Here is a 13,718-nt window from a genome sequence, read left to right on the forward strand (position 1 = left end):
CCCACAGACATTGCCAACATACTGGCAGACAGGTTCAGTGCAAACTTCACCCTCTCCCCTAAAGGAGAGATAACTATCCCAGCCGAGTGTAGCCTCCCGGACATCTCAAATGCAGGTGAAAGCTGCTCTCTCTAAAGCTAAAAACACAGCATCAATGGGACCGGATGGTGTCCCCGGCTGTGTGCTACACGAGCTAAATGAGGAATTAAACCCGCACATAAGGCAGCTGTTTAATCTCAGCCTTACCACAGGATACGTGCCCAAGGAGTGGCGTGGCGTACGGCAACTGTGGTCCCACTCCACAAAGGTGGCCTCACGCACCCTGGTAATTACCCGCCTATAAGCTTAACAAGTCTAGTCTGCAAAGCTATGGAGAGGATCATAATGGAGCTCATAAACAAAGATATAGGGGACTTGCAGACATTGGACCCGACCCAGTTTGGCTTTGTCAAGGGAAGATCATGCCTTTTGAACTTGGTCGACTTCTTCGAAATAGTCACCAAGGCCATTGATGAGGGAAAGGCAGTCCATACAGCCTACCTTGACCTTGCAAAGGCTTTCGACACAATACCCCACTCGGGTATTGTAGAAAAACTTACCAGCTTAAATGTAAACCCATATGTCACAAGATGGGTTGCAAACTGGCTTAAGGACAGAACCCACAGGGTTAGAGTTGCTGGCGCTGTGTCAGACTCCAAGCCGGTCACAAGTGGTGTCCCACAGGGCTCGGTCCTTGGCCCCTATTGTTTGGCATCTACTTCTCAGAAGTACAGGCCAACATGGGAGGACTTTGGCTGACAAAGTTTGCAGATGACTGCAAACTGGGCGCCATAGTGGAAAGTGCATCGGACACGGATATCCTTCAGAAGGGACTCACGGAAACAGATAGCTGGTGCCAGAGCCATGGCCTGAAGTTAAACGCCAAAAATGTATAGTCATACCTTCGGGAAAAACAAGGTAACCCCAAGCTACCATATAGGTGGCAATCCACTAAGCACAGAAGAGGTTATCAGGGACCTGGGGACCCAGGTTGACAGTGGCCTTTCTTTTGACACTCACATTGCTAAAGTGGTTAGAAAGACCTTCTACATTGCCCACCTGATCATGAAGGGATTCACATCCAGATCTAGTGAGGTCATTGTTCCCTGTACTCTTCACTTATCAGACCAATGATCGAGTACAATGCCCCATTCGGGATGTATCTCACCCGACATCTGCAGCAATTGAGAGACCCCAAAGTTCCTCACCAAAAGGATAAAGGACACCAAAATCTGTCATATGCTGCCAGATTGAAGAAACTCCAGCTCTATTCAGTCGCATACCGACTGCTCAGAGGTGACATGTGCCTGACATACAAGGCCATGTCCAACCCGAATTAATGGACATGCTCCACCTCAAAAAATCCAAATCCACCAAAACCACTAGAGCAAGCGACTTAAACCTTAGCACGGATATAAATAGGACATGCTGGAGGGATAGATTTATCACTCAGAGACTCCCTATGCTGTGGAATAAAATCCCGGTCCATGTGAGGCAGAGCACCTCGCTGACTCTGTTCAAGAGAAATCTAGACCTGTGGATGGGAGATCGTAGGTTTACCCCGGGAATCATCTCTGGGTCACTGCTGGACAGAGGCACAACAAACTAATGGGCACAGTATTTTTTCATATAAGGGGTGGCGTAAGCCACAATAATTTGGGCTAGGCTTATAAATGCCTTAGGGCAGATAGCCTAGTATAAACCTATGAACCTATGAACCTAATCATCACATATTCCAAGGCTAGCTACCTAAACATGACTGCCACACATTGTGGTGTCGGGCCTCAGGCATTGTGGTGGTATGTCTGTATTGTTTGGCTACATCCACATCTGGTGTCACATACAATAGTCACCCAGGCATTGAAGACCGAGCTAGTGTTGGCAACGTGCCAGTCGATGGCGTACTTACTGACCATACACCCTCTCACTCACTACAGAGTCACAATCCGTACATGGACATCGTAGTGTCCTTGTGGACACACACACGGTACTGACATGCACACGATATGTCCTGGGACGCTGGCCCGATGTCAACTTCTGATGTCCCTGGCTGTAATGTCCCACCAACCTGTTCGGTATATGTCTCTGCACCAGGCCACTATATTCACTGCTAGCCTGTTGTTGGACATTGTGTACCCTGACCGCTGCACAGCGGCATTTCTCGCACTAACCATGGGTGGCACTGCATTGCACGTGTGGGACTGTAGTCATACACCCATGACTGGACCATTCTGAATGGCAATGGGGCACATCCTCACGAACGTGATTTCCACACACATTGATGGCTTCCAGGCCTTTCCTAGCACCCGTGTTGGGCTTGTGTATGCCACAGCACGGCACATACACATGCTGGCCACCTGTCATACCGTTGCATGGGCGGTTGGGGTGGTACGGAGGCCGACACATCAGATTTTGTCCTCACATTGCCCTTCAGCACCATTCCACGTTCTGGTATTGGCAGCTTACACATCCACCTGCACATCATACCTGGTGTCTCAGGATGTTAAGCTATGTGGCTCATGGACAGGACACACAGTGGTGTGTGCATACCATAGTACCTACTACATGTCAGGTACATATGGCATTACACAGTCCTCAGCCATGGGTCCCCTCATGTTCACTATATGCTTACATACAGAACATGCTGTCACAGAGTACTGTCCATGCTTAGATATCCCACGCCTACATACCAAGCGCCATTATTGCTCCACCAGCTCATACCGATACCAACCATATGGGTGTCAGTGTGGCGGATACATCATATGAGTATCATGGCATCAGGATGCATGACACATGGTGCATGCACATCACCTTTGCATAACAACATTCACCCACTGACTATCACATGGATACTGGTCCCATACATACATATCACATTGTACATGGTTGCTGTACACACATATGCCACACACAGTCCTGTGGTTACCGTATTCCACTGTGGCATGGATACCCTTCTGCAAGGCCACACCTATCTGTACTGTGTGTGATGCTGGTACATAGGTAGCCATTGTACCTGTGAAATACACACATCTACACACAGTCAAGAATACAATAACACATTTATGGTGTACCTTCAACAACAGCTACAGCTTTACATGGCACAACATTGTCATGCCACAATGTTTACCAGGCTCAGACGGTTTACATATGCGGCTGACATACGGACAACACATCTGTACACATCTGCATACCACATACTCAGGGGTGTCTTCTGCTCTGACACGGCCCATGTCCTCCACATTACTGATGCATATACCCCTCATACATGACATCTGCGGTGGGCAGTGTGAACGGACTGCTCCTGGATGTGTGCACACATGCCACACTTCATGGGCTGGGCTTCTGTGTTACTTCCACAAACACAACACACACCATGCTGTGGAACATAGGTCCTGTGCACATCCCGCAGGGACACACAGTAGCACTGTTCATGTGATACCTCCCTTGCTGTTTGAGTGACACATAGTCCTGGTACCACCACAGCAGCGGTACTGTGTAGATGTGCAGTTGACACCCACCTCTGCTGTTCACAGGACACTACCATGGGGAGGTGACACTACTGTGTACACTGCACATGTGTTTACACATGGACCTGCCAGACTGCATTGTTGCCCACTGTGCACCTGTGCAGCTGCTACAGGTCCTTTGGGCATGGTTACTTGTTGTCCCTTCCATTTCAGCTAGCTATCATGCTACTACTCTGTCCCATACCTACAGGCCATATGTATCCTGTTATTGCCCTTCTCTCACCCCTAGCAAAAATCATGGAAAAATGTATTCATCAGCAACTTGTGCACTATCTCTCTCTTCACAACATAATAGCAAACTGTCAGGATGGTTTTAGACCTCACCGCAGTACCACCACTGCCCTTCTTTCCTTTGTAGATACTATCAACAAAAATCGAAACAACAATACTCTCTCTTCCGCTCTTTTCATTGATCTCTCTAAAGCTTTCGACATGGTCAACCACTCTCTCTTAATTAACATTCTTGAATCTCTCTCTTGTGATAAATTTGCCATTAATTGGTTTAGATCTTATCTTGACAACAGACAACAAGCAGTAATATGGGAAAACCATATCTCATCACTCTTGCCCATTTCCATCGGAGTTCCCCAGGGCTCCATTCTTGGTCCACTTCTGTTCTCCCTCTTTATTAACGATCTTCAGACTGCAATCTCACAAGCAACCTGCATACAATACGCAGATGATTCAACCCTTATCTGCACGGCACCATCCTCAACTGAACTGATCTCAGTGACCCAAAATACCTTTAATACTGTAGAAACTTGGTTTTCTAGACGGTTTCTCCTACTAAATGCCAAAAAAACAAAACTCCTCCTCTTCTCCCCCACCACTCGGTCCCCCCCTTTAAACTTTACCATTTCCTCAAATAATGGTACTATCATCTCACCTGATCCAACTACAAAACTTTTAGGAATAACCATTGACAATAATCTCTCCTTCGATCAGCACATCAACAACAACATCAGGTTAGTTAACAGAAAAATAGGATCCCTATATCGCATCAAACCTTTTCTAACCCCAGCAACTAGAACCAAGATTGCACAATCTCATCTTTTATCAACTCTCCTATATGCTTCCCCTATTTATACAAACCTTAAGAAAATTAATCTTAACAAACTTGCTACTTGCTATAACAACATAGCTCGCTCGCCACTAGTAACCCCTTTAGGACCCACCATTGTATAAACCTAAAACAACTAGGCTGGCTTGAATTTCAAAACTACCTTATAATTCCTCAACTCACTATTGCCCACAACATATTACACCTACCTGACAACACCCCAATACTCTCTCAACTTCTAATCCCTTACAACAATCTTAACTCACTTCGCTCCTCTAGTAAACTCATGACAAAATCTATAAAGGCAAACAACACAGCAGGTGATTCTCTATTCACTAACACAATAGGTAGAAGTTGGAATCTCTTACCTTGTGACATAACTCTGACTACATCCCTGCCACTTTTCAAACAGAAAATTAAACTGTACTTCCAAAATCATTGGCTTTGTTCCTGCAGTACACCTGACTAACCTTTTTCTCTTACTCTGTTTCTCCTCCACTCTTTTTATCTCTACCCTATTCAGTTCTGTTCTTTTTACTGTTGAGATTTAAGTATGTACATTTTGTACAATTGCTGATATTTAATGAACTGCATATTGTAAACTTGTTTCTCTTTGAAATTATTCTTTCATTCTTTTTGTTTTTGTAATTTCTGATTTAGCTATATCTTAGAGCAGTCAATTTTTTATGTAATGTACTTAGTATATAGTGGAGCTTTTCTCCTCGGGCCTCTGCTGAAAATGGACATGTATCCAGCCAGACTAGCCCGGTCAACAAATGTAAAATAAAAAATAAAAATATTGTACATACCAATAGGCGATACCAGTGTAATGCATGCTATGCCTGTGATACTGTGTATGATATCTGTCATATCTACCTAGACAGCTTTACATTACACATATTTCACATAGTATCCCCTAGTGCAGGGCATACTTGCACGTCGGCCGCACCTTACGTATGACATCAACGGTATATGCCCATACACATGCGTGCTGTGACAGTATACATACATGTCCTATCCCCTGCTATGGCACTTCCTTGTTGGACATCCACTGCCAGCAACGGCATGTGGTATGGCATTGTTCTCTCTAATGCCCCCCTGTGGCATCCCTTGTGGTGTCTCCGCTGTGTACATGATGTCCCACTGCTGTACACACGGTGTCCACAAGCGTTGGTATGCTCAGCAGGATATCACTACATAACTACCTTTCACCACTTTCTGCATTACGGACAAGTGTAATTAATTACAACCACCATTCACATACAGTACAGCTATGTCATACACATCATGCGTTACACAACCGTACATATCATGTGTTCTACATACCTTGTCGGTGTTTCGTTCTGTGTTTCGTTCCGTGTATCGTTTTTCCGTTTTCTTTCGCTTTCGGTTGTACACTGCTGGTTCGGTATGAGCATACGGTTTGAATATCCTGAGAGTCATCCTTATATCCGTCGATACCTGCAACATGTGAATTCATCCCACCAATTGCTGTTCCTCAGTGAGTAATTACGTGCATATCACCTGTGCATCTACTCCATTCGGAAATTACGCGTCGATACTGGGGTATAATTGGATTCCTCACCTGGGCGTTGGCTATTTGCCCTACCTTCGTGGAGATGGTCTCTGTTGTGTTATGTTATGTGTAACTGCAACCACTATGTGTGGCGACAGGTATATTTCGAAGTAATGTTCCCCATGGATTGTGTGTGTAGGGTGTAGTATTTGGTTCGACATGTGGGTGTCCCTGTCCTGACGACGAATGATAATGGAGTATTGCATTCAAAACTGTAACATGGCTGTTGTATTCCTTTATACAATGCATGCAAGTATGCATCCGCCTTTAATTGTGTCTCCCACGCGAGATGTTGTGGTTATGCAGATGTCATTGACTGACTGTATGTTTGTGCTGCTATTACGGTTTGTATTCCTTTAATATCTATGGTGGGGGATATCGGTGGTTGTACGTGACGGATACGGGTTGTGGGCCTTGCATCTCTACATAGACAGTATAGTTGTCTGTGTGCTCCATCCCTACCTGGAGAGTTAACAGTTAATAGTCTTTTGTTATGGGAGTGTAGCTTGGGCTGTTGTTAATTGGTTCCAATATCGTTTGCAGGTGGCCTTGCTGCATGTATATCCCCATAACTTCTGTGGTATATCAGCGGCTATGTCTATGTGAGTAATTACGTGCATATCACCTGTGCATCTACTCCATTCGGTAATTACGCATCGATACTGGGGTATAATTGGATTCTCCGCCTGGGCGTTGGATATTCGCCCTACCTTCGTGGGGATGGTCTGTATTGTCTTATGTTATGTGTGACTGCATCTGCTATGCATGGGAACTAGTATGGTCTGCATTCATGTCACCCATGGATTGTGTGTGACAGGTGTAGTATTTGTTTCAACAAGTGGGTGTACCTGTTCTGCCGACGTATAATAATGGAGTATTGCATTCAAAACTGTAACTAGGCTATTGTTTGCATTTCTACAATGCATGCAATTATGCAGCCGCCTTTAATTGTGTCCCCCACGCGATATGTTGTGGTTATGCAGATGTCATTGACCGACTGTATGTTTGTGCTGCTGTTACGGTTTGGATTCCTTTATTATGTACAGTGGAGGATGTCGGTGGTTGTACGTCACGGATACGGTTTGTGGGCCTTGCATCTCTACATAACCAGTATAGTTGTCTGTGTGCTCCGTCCCTACTTGGAGAATTGACAGTTAATTGTCTTATGTTATGGGATTGTAGGTTGGGCTGTTGTCATGTGGTGTCGGTATCGCCTGCGGGTGAGCTTGATGCATGTATACCTCCGTAACATCTGTGGTATAACAGCAGTTGTGTGTACGTGACAACTATCCCTTGTCATTCTGTCCCAGATATTTGCAGTCATTGTGGTCCTGTTGTTGGGATAGCCTGTTTGCCAGTGGTTGCCACATATTCAGATGGGAATTGATTGTTTGATACTTGTAGAACACACAGCGGTGTTTACGGGCCGACACGTGGCCACGGTCAGTACTGGGGTAGCACATACGTATTTCCGCGGTACATACCTATTGGTGTGTGACTTTGCCGACGTATCTTATTGCAATTAACATATCGGTGTCGTACATATAGGCATGACTATTACATACGTCCTTTCCATTTCATATGGGGTATATTCCTGTGCTACCATCTGGGACATATTCACTTTGTATCGTTCTATGTTGCGACACACCTAGCCAGGGTGGGGCTGTCACTACTACTTTGGGTCTAGTAGTGTACAAATGCCTGAGGCTAGTTTACTGTATGCCTACACCTAATATTCCGCTCTGCCTCTAACATGGCACCAACATACACATGTTGCAGACACACACACATTACACTCACACAGCGACGCACACGGCACCCTCACTGCACATGTACACATACTACGGCACTCACGGGGACGGTTGCACACAGTACCTACGTGGACCGCAACACCGGTGGCGGTGTCTACCTCTCCCTTCATATCATCATACTATTACACGCACATGTACTGTTACAGTACTGTGGTCTGGCGATCTTTCTGCCTCGTGGTTATGCATATCGGTATGTTACCCGTTCCATGGTTGGCGGTATCCTCTTATGTTGAACCTCCCGGATGTTCAGGTTGTCGTTTCACTATGTATACTATGTACACATATTGCGGGTTACATCTCAGTCACCTTATATCCCTCTAATTCCCTGTCTTAACTTAACTGTAGTATATATATGTATATGTGTACATATATTTCTATATAGATATAATGATATCTATCTACATATATATATATATATATATATATATATCTATATACATATATATATATATACACATATATATATATATATATATATATATATACACACATATATATATATATATATATATATATATATATATTTATATGTATACATCTTGCGGCAAACGTGGCAGGCATACAGCAATGCCATATGCTGTAGGACCCGCGTACTGTTCAGGTGTTGGCATTACATGCTCCACTGGCTGTTGGGTGTACAGTGTTTGGGGGCTGCCTATGTTGGAGTCACACATGAGGCCACCCATACAGTATACTTTACAGGTGGTCATGTTTGTGTGCCGTCCATTTCACTGTGTGTGCAGGTAGGGAGGTGTCAGTCTATGGGGCCTATGCTGTCAGAGTATGTGCTATACGTTCCCTCTTTGCCAAGTCATAGGCATATTGGGTACACCTCCGTCTGCCTACTGGGGCTGGCACAGTGTGTTTCTGGTCTGGAACCCTCTGTGTCTGGACTGGCCTTGGCAGTTGTGGTGGGCTTTGTGGCCCTTCACCATTATGTCCCTGCAGCAGCTGCTTCTGCAGGATCATATTATGTAGCATGGCACATACTATGAATATGTGGACACATGTGCCTGGAGAGTACTGCAAGGCTCCACCAGATGTATCCAAGCACCGGAACCGTGATTTCAGCATACGGAACACATGCTCTATGATTATTCTGGTTTGTGCGTGTGCCTCATTATGGCGTTCTTGCATGTGTGTGTGTGCATTTCTGATGGGAGTCATCATCCACGGCTCCAGTGCATAGCCAGCATCCCCCATGAGATGGCCTTGTGGGATGTCCCCCCTGGCAAATACCTGATACAGCTGTGAGGCATGCCAGATATGGGAGTCGTGGTAGCTTCCAGGGCTGCCAGCACACACATCCATGATAATGCCCTGAGCATTGCACACGACCTGGCAATTGATGGAGGGGAATCCCTTGCGGTTTATGTAGTGTCTACCCTGCTCGCCAGGTGGTGACTTGATTTGTATGTGCGTACAGTCTATTGCACCCAGTACCTCCGGGTATTGTGCCACACGGTGGAAGTGGTGCATATTGCTAGCTAAATCCTCCTGAGATCTGGGGAAGTATATATGCTCATTGGCATGTGGTAACATGGCATCCAGGAACTGGTGTAGTACCCTGGATGCTGATGCCTGTGAGATGCCCATTATATCTCCAGTTGGCCTTTGAAAGGTACCTGTGGCCAGTATTCACAAGCTTACACATACCTTTGTGTCCACTGGGATGGGTTCCTCTCTGTTGTTTCTTGTTCTCAGGCGTGGCCGGCACAGCTCCACTATTTGCGGTAACATGTCCCTGTCCACCCTGTAACACTCTACTATCTCCAGGTCTTGTAGCCCCTGATAGGTTACCCTTGGTCTGAACACTCTCCTTCTCTTCCGAGGCCTACGGTGGTTGTTGGCACCCTCCTCAACAACACCGTCTGTCTCTAACACATGCTGATGGATCACAGCCACGGCAGCACCCAACATGTACATTTTAAAAGTTCCCCGTGTGTTTACACCTATGGTGCGGCATTTGGGAATACACGGCTGTGTGTTGTGTGCATTCACACTTTATACTATTGTGCTGTGCACACCGATGATGTCATAGGGTGTGTTTGTATGGCCATATCTGGGAGTTATCTTCCATGTTTTACCGATGGAACTACAACGCTGTTGCCTTTGGTGTTGCATTACTCTTGCCTGCCATGGATTACCTTTCGACCTTCCCTTACTATTTCTGCACGTTGCACCTACTATTTTCTAGCATGCATCCTGCAGAGCACTGTCATGTGTACTTTCTGGGACATGGCATATCATGCGTTTTGTGTGCTGCCGCCGTTGTGCTGCCTGTCTGCTTTGCTCTGCTGTGTCAGGTCTTCTATCTTTGCAATCTGCTACCTCCCCTACTTTCTTTGCATTCATATGCCTCCCCTATCCCGTTTTGCAGGTTTCTGCATGCAGAGTTGTCAGCTGCCGATTGGCCTTCGTGGGTTGATTAGTGTTGATTGCTCATTAGTACTCCAATTACACTTCTTCCACATTTCCTCATATTCTTACCATCACCTTCCTGTTTCCGATGTTGTTTGTGGGGCGAGCGTCACATGACTAGGTTAAGGGAACGTAGACATCCTCGTACACATGCACTTCTGCGCACATTGTGTGCTCTCAGCTGAACTATTACCCCACACCCCGGTCCTGCAGCTGTGATTTGCGATGTACAGCCCAGGTTTGCTGTGCTCCAATGTGCTTCCTGCTACGGTGGCACACCCCTCTGCAGATGACATGTATTCCCTCTGAGCCACTCCTCGGTGTATTACCACTGCGCCGTTTGGTACAGCCTTACACCGGTGGGGGATTTGCAATTCAGTATTATCTGCCTCATTTGCATGGCACTGACTACTAATTCATAGTTACCACGCCGAACACTGCCGCAAGTCCTTGGCAACCCTTGCACCATGGTTGTGGCATTCCATGCATACCATGGTGTATTATGCTGTGAACCTGCTGTGTATTACACTGCTGTTTTATAACATTGTTATATTATTTCATTGTATTGCACCTTCCGCAAACATGTCCTAGGGTTCTGATGTGAGTTGCTGTGGACATGCCATGTAAGTTGTTATTTACATGTTGTGCATGTTTTCTTTTGACATTGTCTGTGTATTTTGCCATTGGCATATGGTACCAGTGTGATACCTGGGTCTGACACTCTTCCGTTACTCCTGTGTTATGTTTGGGAAAATGTAAACCGTTTTTTTTGGTTTACATTGCCGTGGGCTTATGCTACACCTGCGCCACTTCGTGAATCGCTATATGCCTTCATTTGCATGGTGCAACACCGCACATGGGGTGTTTAGCATACCTATGCCGGGGGCTGCGCAGATCCGGCGCACGCTGGTAGTGCACGTGGAATTGGATCGTACATGAATCGCTCGGCGGCCATATTTGGCCTTGTAACGCCTACGCTATGCGTGTGCCTGGCGCAAGGTTCATGAATCCCGGGGAAGGAAATAAAAAATAATGAAGTCATTGTTTGTTAGTTACATTAGACCCAAACTTGAATATGGAATAACAATATGGAAACTGTATAAGAAAACAAGCATGAGTAAACTGGAATACTACAGTGGAAATATACCAAGGGTATCCATGAATGTGAAAATTTAAGTTATTATGAAAGATTAAAATATCTGAACTAGTACAGTGTTTCTTACAGAAATTTAAGAGGAGATCTTATTCAGGTATATTGGGCATTTAGTGACAACTACCTCTGGGAATGTTTGGGGTTATCAAAAAGTACTAGAGAATCATCAGACAACCTCTGTAGAAGATTCTATAGGAATGAGGTGTACTAATTGGTTCTCTGACAGAGTAGCTGATGAATGGAACAGACTACCAAATTACATTAAAACAAGTGCTAGTCTAGATATTTTTAAGAACAGCCTTGGACACTTATGGGAACAAGTTGTTTGATATATTGGCAAGCTAGAAGGCATTAATGCCCATGCTTGAAATATCTGTATGTATGTATATATGTACTACTAACCTGTTTTGTTGCATGACTGAAAGAACAAAAAATATCTGAATATAAGAGCCTTAATGCAGTACAGGTACCATTACATGAACAAAATGGTCTGCTTTATAACTATGTTTTGCCATGTTTCAGATTGCATAATGAATGTAGCATAAAGCATACCTCATTCTAATTCCTGCAACTAAGCTAAACTCATTTTGATCAGAGCTACATGATGGCCTTGCAAGATTTATCTATGCCCTTCAAAGATAAATCCAGTTAACATCTGCTGATTAACAAGACACCTTCTTAAAATGCACATGAAAAAAGCCATCTAACACTAGATGATTCCTATATCAGCAAAATTTACTTAAAATTGTTGAGGTAACTGCAAACCTGACCCATGGGCTCCTCTGACTAATTCCTTGTCTTATGTGACACCTCCTTGTAATTATTAAACGCGTGCAGTGTGATCTTAAGACATAAGAGGTTTGTGATTTATTTGTTCTGAACATGTCTCTTCTGTTTCCAGTAATCATAACCTAGCAATAAGCTGTTTCACTTCAGTGAGTTATTTTTCCAAGGTGAAATTGGTAAATTAATTAAAAACTACAGAACTGTGCTTTTGTGTTGTTGATCTTTATAAAGCTTTACATCTATATACCCAGTGCTATGTTTAGAGGAAATTAATTTTTTTTCTCTAAATGCCTTCTTTTCACATATAACAATCAGAAAGTATGCATTTTTATTTCATATTTTAATTTAATTTATTTTTTTATCCCTATGAAATGTTGGATGTATAACGTAGTTTGTGTTTCGGCTTCCAAAGTATCAGTTAAGAATATTTGTACCATGATAAAAAAAAAAAAAAAAAAAAAAAAAAATCTGACTGAATTCAAGAATCCTAGATATAACAAACAGTAAGTATGTTTGCTTTAAAGCAGTAGTGTTAGTCAAAGTTTTTGTAAGAATGCAGCTCTGATGCTCACGTTATAGATAATACATGGGAGTTTTATTAACAATCTTTAAATTGGCCTATAACGTGAATTTGTCCAGTATAATGGCAATGTTGTTTGCTCTGTTCATACTTAAATTGAAATTTTGCTTAAACTATCCACTCAAACTAGGGAAACAATGAATGCAATTCGATAGTGTCATCGTATATTTTCTAACAAACAATGGATCTTATGCCAGTTTATCTAGAATTAAGATATTCAAGTGCATGATGTGCATTCAGTCTATTTATTTATCTTCATTTATAGCTACATCTATATCTACATCTAGTCTGTCTATATTTAGATATAGTTCCATTTCCCATCAAATGTTTGCTCAGCGACAAAAACTGAGTGATGCAGATGACTGCGAGGTATGGGACATTATGAGGCTGCAGAATACTAGCAGTAGGGAGTCTTCCCTTTTCTCCTTCCTGAGGAGACTGGGAATGCATTGGAGGCGTGTTCCCTATTAAGAAAAAAAAAAGGGCTGGAGGGTTTTATTTAAAAGTGATGCCATCGTTGATGACTTTTGACCAACTAAATGTTTCTCTGTGGTAAGTTTGCCAATGAGTCAACAGAGAAACAGACAGACACACAGACACAACGTGTGTATGTGTGTGTGTGTGTGTGTGTGTGTGTGTGTGTGTGTTTATGTATGCCCCTGTGCAGTGTATATTGTTGACCTATTGTCAAGTGACCTAAGTAGCAGCTTTTGTACATAAATGTTAGATTTTGCAGAACAAACCATGCACACAATCATTGCAAAG

Source organism: Protopterus annectens, chromosome 9.part0, assembly GCF_019279795.1.
Source record: "Protopterus annectens isolate FY-2018-M chromosome 9.part0, PAN1.0, whole genome shotgun sequence".
In the NCBI taxonomy this organism is placed as follows: domain Eukaryota; kingdom Metazoa; phylum Chordata; order Ceratodontiformes; family Protopteridae; genus Protopterus; species Protopterus annectens.